This window comes from Podarcis bocagei (genome assembly GCF_964188305.1).
Source record: "Podarcis bocagei genome assembly, chromosome: 5".
In the NCBI taxonomy this organism is placed as follows: Eukaryota; Metazoa; Chordata; class Lepidosauria; order Squamata; family Lacertidae; genus Podarcis; species Podarcis bocagei.
In genome coordinates this window covers 16,172,575-16,179,869 of record NC_138129.1, presented here as the reverse complement: position 1 = coordinate 16,179,869, position 7,295 = coordinate 16,172,575, and the positions used below count along the sequence as shown (strand labels likewise).

Genomic DNA, 7,295 nt, shown 5'->3' with positions numbered 1-7,295 from the left:
AATGAACAAGACCAAAAATGAAATAGTTATAAAATATTCTGCCTAAGAGAATATAACCTAATAAAATTACATTTATGATTCTAGATGGATAAGGTAATGTTACTGTAAATGATATTTCTCGCTTCTAAAACTTGCAAATATGATCTCTCTAATTAGGGTCATGTTCTGCCATTAATTTTTAAACAAAATGGATCCAGCAGCATAGTCTGCATAAAAGCTGGTGCAAAAGTTCATAAGTGGGGGCTCATAAAATGAAATAAAGAATTCACCACCTTCAAACTTATTATGAGCCAAGTCCAAATGCCATTGTTTGAACTCACCCCAGCACCATCATGGCACACAACTGATCTTTCCACCCCCTCACCCCACACCTTACCTGATGATATCAGAAATATATAATTTCTAGAATGCCTCAGTATTTTGTAGAGATATAAAGCATACCAGAAAAGTAAATATTTCAGGGTTCCTTGCTCCTGAGAATCTCTTCTGCATGCTTATCTCAGTATCCAAAATACAGAAAGCCTTAGGATGCTATGGGTTGTGTCAACTAATTCAAACACAGAGTAGGCGCCCATTGAAATTAATCAACTTTAGTATCCTGTGGGTTTGGGAAGGATATTCACTGTGTGAGGAAACCTTGCAAAGGGTCTGGCGTTATACCAGGAAACAGCAGGAGTCAGGAGAATTTCAATAGTTGTATTTATGAACAACCAAACAGCAACGCAACATAGTATCTAGGACTTGCTAGCAGGCAACACTAAGGTTTCAACTAGTTCCCAGTTTACTAAAGAGGAAACAATACCCAGAGAAGGAAGGGAACTTTCTTTGACAGACACAAAGACAGGCCACACACCACATTAAGTTAGGCATATCTATTGATTTCAGTCAGCTTACTCTGAGTATGACTTAACTGGACACAATTCATAGCGTCCATGTTGTCTGATGGCCTTATTAAGTATTCAAGTACTCTGGTAAAGTATATGTTCCTTTTCAAGTGTTCTAGGTATGCCTCTATCTCCAAGGGTGCTCCAAGATGCAACTTAACTGGGTAGTTGGCGACAGGTTGTTAAACAAAAACCAAACAAACCCAGATTTCTCCCAGAAGGGTAACTCCAATTTAAATGAAGCGGAAGGGAAATATAAGCCGGCATTTTTATGACAATATTGCTGCTTAGGAACTTGCCTGAGGGGTGCTGATGTCACAATACACATCCACCTGGAATTACCCTGGAGAGCTTCCGCCAGGCAATGTAGACAAATACTGAACTAGATAGACCGATGAACTGACTCAGAATAAAGCAGCTTCTGGTGTGACTGTTGAATTAGAATGCTGGAGTAGACAGAGTGAAAATGAGAATTGCTGATTGAATTCTAACTACCTTTAAGAAGGCAGGAGTCTGGAGAAATGTTTCCCCCCCTCAAACCAATGAAACTACTGCAGGTCTGGATCTCTTTGCCACGCAAACCCTCTAGTTACTCCACCACATATTAAGCCAGAATGATACTTCCTCTTTGCTTATGCCTTATGCCATTCTTCGCTCAATCCCTAACAAGTTGGGTGGCATCCTAGCCCTTTTATTTTCATCCTAATTACTATGCCAATAACCCATTTATCAAAACAACGCACCTACTGCTATTGCCCACTATCCCAAATACTATTTTGCCTTTTGATCTCAGAAATCATCATTTTAACATGAATTGGGGACCAACCTGTAGAACACCCATTCGTTATTCAGCCAATTAGCTTCAACACTATACTTCACAATCTTTCTTCTCCTCTTGCCTATAGCCGCTATAATCGAAAACAAACTCCTTAAATGATAACCAGCCCTAGTAGCTTAAATAATCTAAAGCACTGGTCCTGTAAGCCAGAAATGAGAACACATCATCCTAGGCAGTGGCGTAGCGTGGGGGGTGCAGGGGGGGCCGGCCGCACCGGGCGCAACATCTGGGGGTTAGGGTTAGGGGGTGCAAATCCACGGGTTAGGGGGCGCAAATTACTTGCCTTGCCCCGGGTGCTGACAACCCACGCTACGCCACTGATCCTAGGACACCAAAAGAGAAGGCCACAACCCCTCATTGCCGGCCCTAAAACTAGCAATTTTATTAAACTTCTGTCCATTCTACCCAGCCGCCCCCAGCAGCTTTTTTGCCTCCTCCTCCACCCAGCCACCCCAAGATGTACAAAAAGGGGTGATGATCTTAATACTATTATGTATATAGAACATTAACTGATTTACCCCATGAAATAATAATATATACATTAGCCTATATATCAGAAATAATACATATACTGTACGTTTAATTATGCATTAAATATTTACTCCATGAATATCCTTATATATACTAGTACCTGTAATTTTTCCTAATACATAACTGTTTATTGTACATAATTCTATATACCATACGACTATTAAATATGTATTATTAACCTATTTATTTATTTATCTTACATTCAGACATTACCTGAAATATTTCTCATCAAAATGGAAGTGCATTTTATACCCGGTTATTCATTAATCTGGAATATCACGTGAGAATCATCAACTCCTGTAGATAAGGGCCCCCTCCTTAGTATCACATCCATAACTTGAGGTTGCATCACTTTCTCACTTTTTCCAAGGCCTCTGGTTGTTAGGTCAGGACCATTCTACTCTCCATCACCACTTTCTCACCTTTTCCAAGGCCTCTGGTTAATGGGTCAATTCCCCTTGCACCCTTGCTCATAGAATAACAGGTTTTCCTGGCGGCTGGTATTTTTTATTTCTCTTTCCCTTCAGATCACATCTCAAGTGCACATACCAATCTGGTTTCTAGGTAGATTAAAAGGTAAAGTGCTAGTGATACTGCCAGAAGTAATATCTCACAGCCTGGACTACTTCACAGTATTGATCTGAGTTTGGCCTTTTCATACCCTTCCTCAAAGGGCTCCATCTTATTCCTCACCCTTTAATTTCTAGTCAGAATTTACTTTCCATTTCCTTCACTCCTTTTTTGAACATTCTGAATGGGTTTGTTTCAGTTGGGCATGGTTACATAGCTGCCAACGTTTCCCTTTTTTTAAGGGAAATTCCCTTATTCCGAATAGGATTCCTCACAAGAAAAAGGAAAAGTTGACAGCTATGCATGGTTAGGATTCAAAGAAGATAATTTCAAACTAAAGTCAAAGTTACTGAATGAACTTTTTCTTAAGCGGGTACTCAGGCCTCACGTGAACTGTGAGAAGTATGTTTTGACCTCATGATTACTTTTTTGGTACATCTGTCACAAATACAGTTTATCTAGGTCCTAAACAAACCTTGTGTAGATATAGTATTTAATAAATGTAGCTTATAACAGAAAGACAACTTATAATACATCAGGTAACCATTTTCTCCCAACACAACCTGGCAAATTCACACACAATGTGTCTATTTCGCTATTTCAAAGGTGTGTTGAACTCACTGCAATAAGGAAGAGGTCAATACTTCAGTTAGTTGTCTTCATATCATTCTTTTTGCAATTTCACTGACAGAACAGTTAATAATTCAAGAACTGAAATGCTATTTGGAAGCAGAATTCAACTCAGGTCATTCACAGTTCCCATTGCCAACCACAAAGCAATAAGTCATGCTTTCCTGCATACCCAAATACAGCATGTGATTTACAATGATGACATCAATCCGACTCATTTGGGCTTGTTCTGAGCCTGAAGAAAAGAATGACCTACACATACATAGGAAAGAGTCCTGAAAAAATGGAAATGTAAAAACATGCATTTTCCCTAACTTTTAAGACTGGATGGGGGGGGGGAGGAAACATTTAAAATACTTATTAAGCAAAATAAGAGAAACAGAAAATATGGAGGTCCATAACAGGTTGATAGGAGTCTTTCCACTGCATTTCATGATGAGCAAAATAAAATCAAGGATCTTTGGCAATAATGTTGTAATGTTTTTGTCCATTTTCCTTTTATCCCCACATACACAGAGATTATGTTCCCAGGTACTGCACATATACAGTACGTGAAATTGCATAGTGGGAAACATCATCTAAAAAGCCAAACTCTGCCAAAAATCCACAAAAATCTGCCAAACTCCACCACAATCACTCCCTTCAAATCTCCTTTCTCAAACTCCAACTCTCCACAGAACTCAGATGTCAGTGCAAAGCCTTCTGAGATTGCCGTTCCAAAGGCTCCTGGGCTTGCTAGTCATTTTCCTGCTCTTTTCGTGTCATTTTTGCACTTTTTGTGTCCCTTTGCAGTTTACATAAATTTATTTAATTATTTCCTGGTGTTACATGTATACATGGTGGCACACGAGTCAAACACGCAAAAGTGGGGAGACGCCTGTATTCCACCCTGAGTTCTAACTGCATAAATGTTAAAGGCACCACACCCTTCATTTCAGTGGTTTGATAGACATGCAATTGTAAGCAGACTGCATCTTAAATTCTTTTAGACTATTTTTGGGGTCCTTGGAGTAATATTATATTTTGTAAGATTATGCTAACATGGAAAACTGGAAAAGAACAAGAGATCATATTTCTAACTGGAAACAGATATAATGCAACTACTGTGCAAGCTTTCCTTGCAGGGAAAAGTAAGCTAATTTGCAGTACACTAGCTGAGATTTCAATGCAATACATTGCTTTACTTAACACTGTGTTGATTAACAGTGGGTAGACCATATAATTGTTTACTTTTCTGAGTACCACATTTTAGAATAGAAAGCAGTTGAAGATAAGACAAGATTTGCTTTCCCCTCCATATGAGCCCTTCTCTGTATGTTGAGGCCCTACTTAGGTTTTATGGGCCTAATTAGACAAGAAATAAGATGAGTAGTTAGTTTTGTTACAAGTAGGTAGCTGTGTTGGTCTGATGCAGTCGAAATATATAAAAAAATAAAAAAAAATGTCCAGTAGCACCTTAGAGACCAACTAAGTTTGTTCTGGGTATAAGCTTTCGTGTGCATGCACACTTCTTCAGATACATTAGTTAGTTAGTTAGTTAGTTAGTTAGTAAGTAAGTAACATGCAGTAATTTCCTCAGAAGTACCAAAGGCAGGAGACCACAAGCAGATTTGTTAGAGCCTGAAGCACATGCTCTACTCCCTTTCATATTCCAGTGCAATTCTTAAAAAGTACCACAGTAGAAGACACCTAAAGAGAAGAAAATCCCTTCTGAGACCTTCCCTGCTGAGGGCTTGTTGGCCTAGTGAGGTTAGAAATATAGTGACATGAAGCAGGCCCCCTTTTGATGTCAGGATGCATACATGGAACTCCCTGCCCAAAGAGGCCCACCAAATACCCTCTTGTGTTTTTAAGATGATTGGCTAAAAGGCTTTTATCTCAAGAGGCATTTGAAGGACTTAACAGCATATTTGTCTGATTTTTCAATGTGCTTGTTACACTGGCTATCTTTTTGTGGAGGACAATCCAAGGCTAGATCTACACAGCTATAAAAAAAATTGTCCTGAAAATGCTCTGGAATAACCCGTTGTAAAGTTCACAATGGAAAATATTGAGTTGCGGTTTCAGCTCTACAGCGCCATCTGGTGTCACGGGTGTTATAATGTTTAAAACGTTGTAATTTGACTAATATAGCTGAGTCCCAAATCCCAGCTTGGTAACAGTAGGGTGGAGTCACCACCACATCCCTAGCCCTGTTTCTCATGCACAGTTGGTTGGTTGGATGGAAGGTGGGTGGGCAGGCAGCAGATCTGGTTCAGTCCCTCCCTCTCCACACCCCTGAAATACTCCATTTGGGGGCTTGCAAGTTCAGCTGGTAGAGTGGAAAGCTTCATGGTAGTGCAGTGACAAGTCATTCCATGGGCAGGATGTGGTAGGTAGGACTGGGTGGAGTAACACCTCCACACAAACCAACCCCCCCTCCCCCCGTAGCCCAGCAAAGGGGGGGGGGAGTAGATTACAGTTTTATTTACCAATAATATAAAACACATGGAGAGTCCCTTTGGTGCTAAAAAAGTGGGGTTTAAAATATATTTTTATATTATAAATAAATGTTAAAGGAAAACATTGAGAAAGTGTGAAAAGTTTTCGTCATATGCTGTATGGTAAAAATACAAAAAATACAAGAAAAAATGCTGTATGGTAAAAATACAATAAAAATACAAGAGAACAAAACCCCATGGTGGCTATCACAATTAGAAGCATTGTCAGTAAAAAAAAACTAATGTGGAAAAAGAACAGGCAACATATAGAGAATTGTTAATTGAGTAGGAGGAAAATCAATTGAAAGTAAAAAAAAAAATATGAAGATATAAGACACTTGTTAACTGATTGGCTCCAATATCACCAATTAAATGATATTTTAAGGCTGGATAAAGGAGCTGGTTTTGGTAAAGAACTATCAAGATTGCAGAGAGAACTGTTGGAAAATAATGAAACAAATCTGTCAAAAATGTATAAATTGGTGCTGGAGTGGGAAACAAAAGATGAGTAAGTAAAATCTGTAACGATTCATTGGGCAAAAGATGTGAGACATAACATACAAATTACCTCATGGGAAAAGTTATGGAATAAAGATCTAAAACTTACTGCTTGTTGTTCATTAAAATAAAACATTATTAACATGATATATAGATGGTATCAGACTCCTACAAGACTTGTAAAAATGTATAAGAACACAACCAACATATGTTGGAAGTGTAAAGTTAAGGAGGCTACATTCTACCATATGTGGTGGACATGTAAAATAGCTAAGGCCTTCTGGGAAATGATTTACAACGAACTGAAAAAAATGTTCAAAATAACTTTCATTAAAAAACCAGAGGCCTTTTTATTAGGTTTAGCAAGAGAAAAAAATACCAAAAGATAAAAAAGTATTGTTTTTATATGTGATGACAGCGACAAGAATATTATACGCCCAGGGATGGAAAGAAGAAAGAGCCCCATTGAAAGAAGAATGGATATTGAAGATGATAGAATTTGCGGAGATGCCACCGTTAACCGGGAAGATCAGGCACCAAGAGGACGAGAAGTTTTGTAGAGAATGGTATAATTTTATTGAATACATTAAAGAACACTGTAAGAGTTTAAAAACATTAGCAGGATTCACATAACGCTTGTAATTTAAATCAACAAAGGATAAAAATGGAGTATAACAAAGTTAGATAAAGTAATTAGAGGCAGTTAAAAGGGGAAGAATTCTGGAAGCCAGGGTTAGGGTGGGAGAAAGTCCTGGGATTCAGGGGACCCCATAAAGGCATTGATATGAATATGGTTTTGTGAAAATAAGTGTATATGTCTGTGTGTATATGTATAAGTGTGTTTTAAAAAAATGTTTTCTTTTT

General features: G+C 38.3%; 1 long non-coding RNA gene across 1 annotated transcript; it reads right to left on the bottom strand.

Annotated features, from left to right (window-relative positions):
* Positions 1–2,605: 2,605 nt before the first annotated feature.
* LOC308588434 lies at positions 2,606–7,295 on the bottom strand. The gene is made up of 2 exons (XR_014008758.1): positions 6,191–7,295; positions 2,606–5,291 (listed from the first exon to the last, which is right to left on the bottom strand). It is a non-coding gene; the product is annotated as an uncharacterized lncRNA (long non-coding RNA).